Source organism: Engystomops pustulosus, chromosome 5, assembly GCF_040894005.1.
Source record: "Engystomops pustulosus chromosome 5, aEngPut4.maternal, whole genome shotgun sequence".
Classification (NCBI taxonomy): Eukaryota; Metazoa; Chordata; class Amphibia; order Anura; family Leptodactylidae; genus Engystomops; species Engystomops pustulosus.
The window spans coordinates 187161873-187173689 of NC_092415.1; the positions used below are offsets into that span (position 1 = coordinate 187161873).

An 11817-nucleotide genomic window follows, 5' to 3' on the forward strand; every position below is an offset into this window, starting at 1 on the left:
TCCGTGAAAGCACCCGCGATCGGTGCTAGCACCGATCGCGGGTGTTACCAGTAAGCCTTTGCTGCAATATGCAGCAAAGACTTACCGGCTATGGAGAGGGCTCGGCCCGCGAGCCCTCTCCATGTACCGGGACCCGGCGCGCGCCGTACTAGTACGGCGCGCATCGGGAAGGGGTTAACCAGCGGCCCCCGGCGCCTCCACCCCACACATATTGTGCAGCACAGACCGCACAGTCTGCGGCCCACCGGCCGGGCCCCCCCCCCCTAGTGTCTTAGAGTCCGGGCCCCATAGGGCAGTACAAGTTGTACTGCCCTATCGGCGGCCCTGGTGATGAGTACACCCACAATTTACTCCCCCAAAATAGCAACGACCCTGGGGAGGCGACAGCTTGGTGCCACAATTTGATTCCCCCTGGCGGCCGCTGAGAGTTAATTTCCACTGGTGACTTTGCCAGTAGCACTTGAAGAGTTAATGATAGCCAGGGGCATAACTTGAGAGGGTGAAGTCACAACCGGGCCCAGAGGCTTAGGGGGCCCGTAAGGTGTCACTTTCCCATATGAGAAGTCTACTATACTACTATAAGCTATACATTTTATGCAGGGCCTGGCACAGACTTTGCACTGGGGCCCATCAGCTTCAAGTTACTCCACTGATGCCCACAATCCAAACCCAAACCCAGACCCGGGTCCAGGCTTTAATGAAAATCGGGTTCATAGGCCCCATACCTGCAAAGTTTAGTACGAATGTGAACTTTGCGGGTCGGGTCTGCTGAACACTAGTAATGACAGTACTATAACTAACATGGCCATTAAATCAAGAAAAATAATATAATAAAGTTTTTAGGAGTGGTAAGGGTGTGATTGTGTGGTTTTCAGCACAAGGCATGAACAAAGATTACCCCAAGAGCATAAATTGGGAGATGCAGTGGTCACAGTTGTACCTGGACCAAGGAGCCCGTGTCCTAATCCCTATATAAGACCTATATGTTAATTGCCAGGAAGTGGTAAGATTCAAGTTTAGACTGTCATGCCCAGATGAGGTTGGTGGTATTGAAAAAAAAAGAGGAACGATCTACAAGGAATTTTTAGTAACTGTGGTTGAATATATTTTGGCAGGGTGATTGAGCAAAAGCCAAATTGTAGCGTGTTCTTTGGATAACGGGCAAGATGAGTTTGTCAGTCTAAACTTACTTGTGGGAAATGGGCTGAAAACTGACTCCTGGACTCCATGGTTACTCCTTGAACGAGACTTCTCTCTTCTTCATCGATCCCATATAAGTGAATCGAGCTGATGCCAAGCAGGTGCATTACTGCTCACTAGGTGCACCTGGGGTATGGTGGATAATCCAATGGTCAGACCATGAACGATCAGAAATGTATCTCCTATTCAAAGGGTAACATAAACTCCTTAATATCACATAGTTCATAGGTTTTGGCTAGTGAAAACTTGGATCTTGGCTCTTGCTGACTCATTCCTTCCATGTTTTCCAGCCATTTTTTAAATGTAGTATTCATTTTAGGCTGTGATGGTGGCAGGATGGTGCTTTATTGTCCTTATTGATTGTTGGGTGGGCTATAATCTTAAAAACGTATTTGGTCCGGTAAAACAACCCGATTAAAAGGTGATATTTTAAGAGTGAAACACTATGGGGCACATTTACCAAGGGTCTGAATGCCGCACTTTTGTTGAGTTTCGCGATTATTTTCGTTTTGCCTTGAATGGCCCTGGGTTTTTGGCGCATGAGATTGGATTGTAGTGCATCGGCGCTGGCTTGCATGCGACTGAAATCGGGGGGCGTGGCCGTCGGATAACCCAACGGATTCGGACAAACCGCGGAATTTAGAGAAGCAACTGTGTCGCTAGATCAAGCACTCACATGCACCGGGAAGAAGAAGGTGAACTCCGGCGGAACTCTGAGCAGAAGCGACACATGCAGGAACTCGGGCGCACGATCTTAGTGAATCGCATCGGACCCGAATCCTCGTCGGACAACGCACCGCGGGATCGCGACGGGACCGGGTCATCTCATTGTCATCCCAATGACTAGTGCACTCGTGGACCAAGGAGTAGAGATATCCTTTATAGACATCATTAGATATCAACTGAGAAAGTTTGAGATTTTGTTGCTCTCCCGCTCTTGAGATTTGTCCATCTCTGTAGCCTCAGGTCCGTATCTTAAGCTTTTTACGAATGTTATCTTCACCATTTATCTCCTTGTCATCATGATGGAACCTACTGCAATATTTATATAGTGTATCCTGATATAAACTATCTTGGCAGGCAATAACACATATAAATTTGGATGAAGAACACCCCGCAGCTGGGACTCATACATGAATATGAAGGTATGCATAGGAATAACTTTATTTTTGGTTAAATAACTAAAAAAGGATAATGCTGAGCACAGATGGAATTGTGCGGAGGATGCGATGCCAAGAAGGAACATCATCATCCTTCTTAAAGCACGAAGGGTGATGTTTTCGTCTTGTTCTGTAAAGACAATGTAGTTCAATGTGTCCAAATCTGGAAGAAAAATCTGATGCTCAAATGTAAAAATCTAAGCCAAGATGAGAGAAGCGAAACTCGGTACATACCAGACACATCTGGTTTAGTGTAATGTGGCATGTGTGAAATAAGGGGATTATACTATTGTAGCTAATATCTCTCATAAATACATTTTAGTGGAAATTGCTACTGGTTTGTAAACATTTTTAACAATCCTTGTCCGAGACGTCATCTCTTTTAGCCAACATAAAGAACCACTCCAATGTCTGATAGCAGCTCCATGCTCTGGCTCATCAAGGACAGATAGGTGCAGTAGGTCACCATCATGATAGCATATTCCATAAAATAGATTTCACTGATTCCCTGCTTCTCCTCTGACAACAAAGCCCAGTCTACATTTTACATTTGGTGTACTGCTGGTCTAAATTTTTGGGTCCATTTTGAAATAAAGAGAAATTCCTCCTCAGTGATGACAAACCTCATACAATAATTACTTAAATGGGTTTTCCCGTGAAAGAAAGTTCTCAAATTTGAACCCCCTAGTGATGTTTACACAATAAAGATAATTTTTAACCCCCTTACTTTACAATTTTGATCAGTTTTATTGCTGTTTCAGCTCCTATCACTCAGTGAGGGTCAGTGTAAGATTCCAGACTCTCTAAGCAGACACTTCATGATTCCTCTGTGCTATAAGATGCTGTGTGCTGACAATGTGCTTAGATTATCAGAGTACAGGGTTATATACACTTTTATTTAGTTTCTGAACATTTTACTAGTATCTTACACATAGAAAAACAGAGATGAGACAGATCAGAGATGAGAAATGATGAGATCCATGAGATGAATATAACACACAATGACACTAAGCTAACTCAGCTATAACACACACAGTGAGCTTTGCTACATGCCTCCTTCCCCTGCTATAAAGATCTTATCTTAACTGTAACTTGTAGAGTAAGTCTGTGCACGCTGCTTGCTGGCAGGAAGTATCTGTGAGTGTCTATGTGGAAGAACATGACCTGTCCGACCATAAAATCAGAAGATTTACAGTCGGATCCCAGGGCAACCGAAATTGTATACACTAGGACTGATAGAGACAGGTTGGACTTATATCTATAAAATGCTGTATTTTTGTTGATAACAGTGAATTACACGATGTGTTACTTTGTTATCCTGAGTATATCTAAGAATCTTTTCTTCGTAGGAAAATGCCTTTAAAGTCAAACACCAACCCCAACTTGTTTATTCACTGATTCTGACATAGACGGAAGAGTTTCTGTAGTCTCCACCATTTCCAAGCCATCAATGTTAATATTTTCAACATTGTAATAACAAATGGGTGGTGCCAAGCCAATTTCTCCATTCCAGGACCACCGTCTGATAGTAGAAAACCTAATTACCCAACATAAGGCTCCCTCCATTGAGATGGATAGGTCGGAGCAGACAACCCCAATCTACCTATTTGACTGTAGATCCAAACATGATGGCATTAATTGCCCATGAATGCTGCGGGCTAGAAAGAAAATTTGAACTGTGCCAGAATCCCTGTTGTGGCACCTATTAGAGAGAGCGAGTTAGAGTTGATGGAGGTGGTAAAAAGTTCTCTATAACCAGGTGTTTCCTGTGTGTTGAGACAGAAGCAGGAAGTAGAGACCAGCTGGGATCCAATAAACAATGGAATAGGAACAACAGGAGATCGGAGCAAGTAATGTTTGGATTTTAACCTATTTTAACCCATAACTAAAATATTCCCAATGGAAAACCCCTTTAATAGAATGCAAATAACCTGTTATATTTGTGTTTCGTAAAAAGTGTACAATTATAAGTGTAATCCAGAGATGTTGGGAACATATTCACATCGAAAGCAGTGAAATTTGAAAAGAATAAATAAAAAAAGCTAGAAGGAAGATTCTATGTTAATTCCAAATATTTTTCAAGTTGTTGTTTTCTGACAGCGTCCAAAATGTTCCAGATGAAATGAAATTCAGATTCTCTCACATCTGTTTTTTCACATAATTGGCTTGTGAATAGCTGTCAATGAGAGCCAAGTGCTCACTGGAAAATATCTCATATTGAATCAAATCTGGCACGTTATCTGCAGGATCTGGCGCCAAGAGCAATGCTCAAAGTAACTCGCTATGTAAAATATGGGGCAAACATTCGACAACAGCTCTGCACTGGGTGACTTTTAAAGGAAACCTACCATGAGGAATCTACCATGAGAAGTAGATGTGATGGTAGATTCCTCCTGCTGCCTCTGCCCTAATCTGTAATTTTATAATCCTGGAACCTAACCTAACTTGTTAAAATCTTTATTTTAGTATTATGTAAATTAACTGCAGAGGCTACTGGGGCGTGTACTAGCCTGGCCGGGCTCTGGGAGCTAAGGATAGTACTCGCCCCAGTAGCCCCTGCAGTTAATTTACATATTACTAAAATAAAGGGGGACATTTATTTTAGCGCCTTGTTTGTTCCTTTTCTTGGCTTGTAATTTATGTACATTGGTGTTCTGCCTTGTTAAATGCGTTTTGGAATTGTCGCATGTCCGATTCATTTGCGCCTAATTTTGCAAGAAATTTGACTTAAATTATTCTCCTAAAAGTAGATCTCATTTGTGACCAATAATGAAGCAAAACTGAGAAAAGGTGACTGAACGTTTAGGGCTTAATTTTGCACCAAAAAGTATCAGTATGTACAATGTCCGGACTACATTTTGTTGTAAATACAAAGACTAAAAGTTACAGATCTGTCAAAAAAAAAAAAAAAATCTCTGCCTTTTTTATTATAATGTGTAGGAAATATTTTCATATCTGCACATTAAGATAATAATAATCCTACTCAAAAATATGATCCTATAGAGAAGTCGTTACTTGAGAAATTTTAAATTTTTAGGCTGCAATCACACAAACGTATGCCCGCAGGGTGACCCCTCCCCTATCCATAGCGATGCAAGACGCATGGTGCCGTAACATGGGGAAAGATAGTACATGTCCTAACTCATCCCAGTGTATGGAGCGGTACGGTCGCTTTCTGTGGCCATTGCCTTCTAGGTTGGACATAAGTACGTCCGCAAGCTTGTGGCTGTATATACGCCCCCCCCCCCCCTACGGTCATGTGAATGTAGCCCAAAACTGCGCTGAAGTATTTTTTATGTTGCATACAGTTAATTTTTCATTTGGGAACCGAAGACCTTTGTTTCCAGTAATGAAAATTGAGGGTTTTTTTTCAAGTGCACCTGCTCAGAGCAGGTGTTTTTTTTTCTGACTTTTTTTGTGACTTTTTAGGCTCAAAATAGGGACAGATGCCATTAAAACACCTGCAGGACATCCATTCGCTATGTCAGATAAGGTGCAGACACTCAAAACCACTAAATGCCAACTTTTGCTTGCACGCCAAATTTACTAACTGCGTGCAAAAAAAACAGCGAAACAGTCTAAAAGGCTATGATAAATGTCCCCCAAAGTTTTTTTTAACAAGTTAGGTTATGTTCCAGGATGATTCAATTACAGATTAAGCAGAGGCAGCAGGAGGAATCTACCATCACATCTACTTCTTCAGGTAGGTTTCCTTTAAGGATAATCTGCAGGAATTTTTTTGTGCTAGCTTTGTGTACGGAGTATTAGGAGAAAATTATGGATATCCCATTTAGATTTCACCATGTAAGAGTAAAGATAGTGCTCGGTATTGCCCCCGGAGACCAGCAGAACAATGGGGCACATTTACTTACCTGGTCCAGTCGCGATCCAGCGGCGCATTCTCTGCTCTGCATTCGGGTCCGGCCGGGATTTATGAACGTAGTTCTTCCGCCGTCCACCAGGTGGCGCTGCTGCGCTGAAAGTCATCTCATCGCGCCGGAATTCACCACCTCGGACCAAGTGAAGGTAAGCGCTCCCCAAGCGACACTTTTTCGGTTTTTAAATGCAGCGGTTTTTCCGAATACGTCGGGTTTTCGTTCGGCCACGCCCCCCGATTTCCGTCGCGCGCATGCCGCCGCCGATGCGCCACAATCCGATCGCGTGCGCCACAATCCCGGGGCAATTCAGGTACAATCGGCGCAAATCGGAAATATTCGCGTAACACGTCGGGAAAACGCGAATCGGGCCTTTAGTAAATGACCCCCAATGTCGGAGTTATGTCTGGAGGGTTTTTCCCTGACCACAGTCTTTTTTTGCAAACTGCAATGAATAACCTACCCTAATAACAGGGTATTTGTTTCAGTCATGGACAAGCCCTTCAATAACCTATGGATTAGCCATATTACATCACATGAAGAAGCCCAGCGTCTCAGATTGTGCAGTATTCCTCCCACACAGCCAGAGAAATTGTTGTCTTTCAGTGAAGCGATACAAGCTGTCCTCTGGAAATTACTCATCACTGGTGACATACCGAGAGAAGACATCATGAAACTTATCCTATTTCTACATACTATACATACTATACTGCAGTATCTTTATCTTTTTAAGTCCATATCTTTTGCTTTTCATCTGGGATAGTTGAGGAAACAATACAAGACTAAAGGGGTGGCAGGGTGACGTCTGCAGGGCTGGTATCTGCAGCTACAGTTTCTGCCTGTGGGTTTCTAGAACAAATACAATGGACTACAATGTATTGTTACAAATAAAGGGACGGTGATGAATAGACACACAGACAAAGGCAACATTCTCCACTGTTTCAATAAATGGTGAATACAGATGGCCTCCACTCATGATACAAGTGTTACCGCCTTCCTCTGTGGCTTGTCCATGGAATATCACATTGTATATAATTAGAATCTGAATCTGCAAGGTCATGGGATAAATATATCTGTAACACATCGGGAGGAATTTATTAACGCATTTGGGACACAACTCTGGTGATTTTTGCGCCAATAAAAACTGTCTAAAATGCCTTGCACCACATTTCTAAAGGCTTTCAGACTTTTATTTGGCCATTCTCCGACTCATTTATATCTACCGTATATACTCGAGTATAAGCCGACCCAAGTATAAGCCGAGGCCCCTAGTTTTACCACAAAAACCTGGTAAAATCTATATTTTTTTTTACTCGAGTATAAGCCAAGTTTGGGTTTTCAGCACATTTTTTTTGTGCTGAAAAACTAGGCTTATACTCGAGTATATATGTGCACTACCGGGCAATAAAAAATAAAATTTCACAATACTTACTTTTTCGAATATAATGTATGAAAATACAAATTATGAAGAAGGTGTCAATGATGGGGGATCACAGATATTAAACTTATTTTGGTATTAAATCATTCAGTAAGCATGGGTGTTATTTTTTTTAATTAATTCTTTACCTTTTTTTTATTTATTATTATTTTTTTATTCTTTTTATTTTACGTTGCTCTTGCAGTTTCCCCATCCGCAGTAAGGGGAAAATAAATAAGTACTAGCACTGATGTGCCGCAGAATCCCTGATAAATACCCCCTTAGGTGTTAATTGTAAACAAACTTTGAAAAAAATAGATTTTACTTTTACTGATTTTAATTTTTCCAAAAAGTTTAATTTAATCCCAAATTAATTTGCTATTAATTGTGAGTTAAAAGTGATATCTTGGAGCACTGGGAGAGCTTGTGTACATTTGCTGTAAGTTATACAATGTCAAAAAAACCACTGGGGAAAACACTAGCTAACCAAGAAATACCAGGCAGTCCCCAGGTTACATACAAGATAGGGTCTGTAGGTTTGTTCTTAAGTTGAATTTGTATGTAAGTCGGAACTATATATTTTATCATTGTAATACCAGACAGAACTTTTTTGGTCTCTGTGACAATTGGATTTTAAAAATGTTGGGTTGTCATAAGAACCAGGATTATCACTAAAGCTTCATTACAGACACCTGTGATAACTGTTACAGCTGATCATTGTAGCCTAGGACTAAAGTACAATAAATTACCAACACCCAGAGGTACGTTTGTAACTAGGGGTCATCTGTAAGTCGAGTGTTCTTAAGTAGGGGACCGCCTCTACAATATATACATAAGCCAAGTTTTTCAGAACAGTTCATGTGCTAAAAAAGTCCCGCTCGGCTTATAAGTGAGTATATAAAAAATAAGTAAAAGGGGCATTCCCATTACAGAAAAAGAATGTTATTGTTTGTTTACTAAAAAGTAAACTGAATATCTATCTACTTGGGGCATGTGCTGGAGCTATCTGTCTATTTAGGTGCATGTGCTGTGGCTACATATGTACTGGGGGCATGTGCTGGGGCTAGCTATCTACTGGGGGGGGGCATGAACTGGGGCTACCTATCTACTGGGGGCGCATGTACTGTGGCTACCTAGTTACTGTGGGCCATGTGATGTGGCTACCTATCTACTGGCGGCATGTTCTGTGGCTACCTATTTCGCGGTATAGTGGATTATAGTTGGACAATGCACTTTCTGTGAACTCCAACGGCAGGGTAAGTAAATGAGCCCCATTGACTTGAGTATAAGCCTAGTGTGGGAAATGCAGCCGCTACTCATTAATAAAATGTCCAGCAGCCTCCCCTCATTTATAAGATGTAGCAGAGCCCCTCAAAAATGCACAGGCCCTAATGGTAATATCCCCTGCACAGCTACCATGGCAATGTCCCCTGCACAGCTCCCATGGCAATGTCCCCTGCACAGCTCCCATGGCAATGTCCCCAGTGCAGCCCCCATGGCAATGTCCCCAGTGCAGCCCCCATAGTAATGTCCCCATCACAGCCCCCATAGTAATGTCCCCATCACAGCCCCCATAGTAATGTCCCCATCACAGCCCCCATAGTAATGTCTCCATCACAGCTTCCATAGCAATGTCCCCACCACAGCCCCCATTGCAATGTCCCCAGTGCAGCCCCCATAGCAATGTCCCCAGTGCAGCCCCCATAGCAATGTCCCCATAGTAATGTCCCCAGCGCAGCTCCCATAGCAATGTCCCCATTTCAGTTCCCATAGTAATGTCCCCACCACAGCTCCCATAGTAATGTCCCCACCACCGCCCCCATAGTAATGTCCCCACCACCGCCCCCATAGTAATGTCCCCACCACAGCCCCCATAGTAATGTCCCCACCACAGCCCCCATAGTAATGTCCCCACCACAGCCCACATAGTAATGTCCCCACCACCGCCCCCATAGTAATGTCCCCACCACAGCCCCCATAGTAATGTCCCCACCACAGCCCCCATAGTAATGTCCCCACCACAGCCCACATAGTAATGTCCCCACCACAGCCCACATAGTAATGTCCCCACCACATCTCCCATTGTAATGCCCCCACCACCGCCCCCATAGTAATGTCTCCATCACAGCTTCCATAGTAATGTCCTCACCACAGCTCCCATAGTAATGTCCTCACCACAGCCCCCATAGTAATGTCCCCACCACCGCCCCCATAGTAATGTCCCCACCACAGCTCCCATAGTAATGTCCCCAGCGCAGCTCCCATAGTAATGTCCCCACCACAGCCCCCATAGTAATGTCCCCACCACAGCCCCCATAGTAATGTCCCCACCACAGCCCCCATAGTAATGTCCCCACCACAGCTCCCATAGTAATGTCCCCACCACAGCCCCCATAGTAATGTCCCCACCACAGCCCCCATAGTAATGTCCCCACCACATCTCCCATTGTAATGCCCCCACCACAGCTCCCATAGTAATGTCCCCACCACAGCCCCCATAGTAATGTCCCCACCACATCTCCCGAAGAAGAACGTGGAGCTGCGGGGAGAAGAGGAGCGTTGGAGGTGAGTTTATAGTGTTTTATATTAAGTTCTTTTGACCCGGGAGCTCCTGGCTACCCTTCAGGACATGTGCATACACATATATATGTGTATATATATTGTAGGAAGGCACAAGGTGTCGTGGTGGATGATCGATACGTGTCCCCGAGGTGACACGGAAAAGTCTTATTGCTGGTATCAGCGGCATTCAGCCGTTGACACAAATCTGTTATTTTAGTAAAGCAGCTAATCCGGGACAGGTTCTGGAGGAGTCAAAGTGCTGGGTGGGATGGCTGCTCCCAGGTTCTAGGCCCGGGTTTACAAGTCCTATATAAAGCCAGCAGTGCCAGGTGACGGGTGTGAGGCTCCATAGCTGAGAGTGTAGCTCAGTGGAACAATATGGAAGGCAGAACCAGAGTTGGGCCAATGGGGGACCAAGTAAATACATGGTTGTCTACTCTTGACTGTATTATTTGTTTTTGCCGGCTGAAGCCAACCATTGTCTTCCTGCTTGGTCTTATTCAAAAGTGAAGACAACCGACTTTTGTTCATCTGAAGGCTACCATTGCACCCCACAATATCTATTACCCTTCAGGATATGTGAACATGTATATGTATATCATACCAGTATGTGCATTCAGGGCCGGATCATAGGGGGGGCTCCCGGGGCGTGGGCCCCGGGGCCCCCACCAAATCGCCAATAATGTATTTGGCGCCGGAGGCGTGGTACGAATCCTGCCGATGTGTCTGCCTTTAAGTTCCCTTCTCTGCCATAGACAATCGAATGTAAATAAAGATGGCAGCGCCCTGCCGCTGGGTGACGTCGCAGAGTGTTTACATCCACCCTGACACCGCGAGGGGAACGATGAAGGGTGAATACAATTTTAATGTTTTATCTAGGATTGTATAAAGTTACTATTGGGGGATTGTATATATTTATTATGGGGGGGGGGGTGTCTATAAAACAATAATAGGAATCTGCATATAGTTATTATAGGGGGGTGTATATAGTTGTTACAGGGGGGTGTATATAGTTATTATAGGGGGACTGCATATAGTTATATTGGGGGGTGTATATAGTTGTTATAGGGGGATTGTATATAGTTATAGGGGGACTGTGTATAGTTATTATTGGGGGACTATGTAGTTATAGGGGAACTGTATATAGTTATTATAGGGGGTGTGAATAGTTATTACAGGGGGACCGTATATAATTATTATAGGGGGACTGTATATAGTTATTATAGGGGGACTGTATATAGTTGTTATAGGGGGTGTGTATATAGTTGTTATAGGGGGACTATGTAGTTATAGGGAGTATGTATAGTTATTATAGGGGGGCTGTATATAGTTATTATAGGGGGACTGTATCTAGGTATTATAGGGGGTGTGTATAGTTATTATAGGGGACTGTATACAATTATTATAGGGGGACTGTATATAGTTATTATATGGGGACTATGTAGTTATTATAGGGGGGCTATGTAGTTATTGGGAGTGTATATAGTTATGATAGGGGGACTGTATCTAGGTATTATAGGGGGTGTGTATAGTTATTAAAGGGGGACTGTATATAGTTATATGGGAGCTGTATATAGTTATTATATGGGAGCTGTATATAATA

General features: G+C 43.3%; 1 long non-coding RNA gene across 1 annotated transcript in view; it reads left to right on the forward strand.

Annotated features, from left to right (window-relative positions):
* The first annotated feature begins 2181 nt into the window (after positions 1–2181).
* LOC140134272 (uncharacterized) overlaps positions 2182–11817 on the forward strand; it is a 38790-nt gene continuing 29154 nt past the window's right edge. Inside the window, exon 1 of the long non-coding RNA XR_011856174.1 lies at positions 2182–2345. This is a non-coding gene — a long non-coding RNA (uncharacterized lncRNA). The remainder of the gene's footprint in view (positions 2346–11817) is intronic.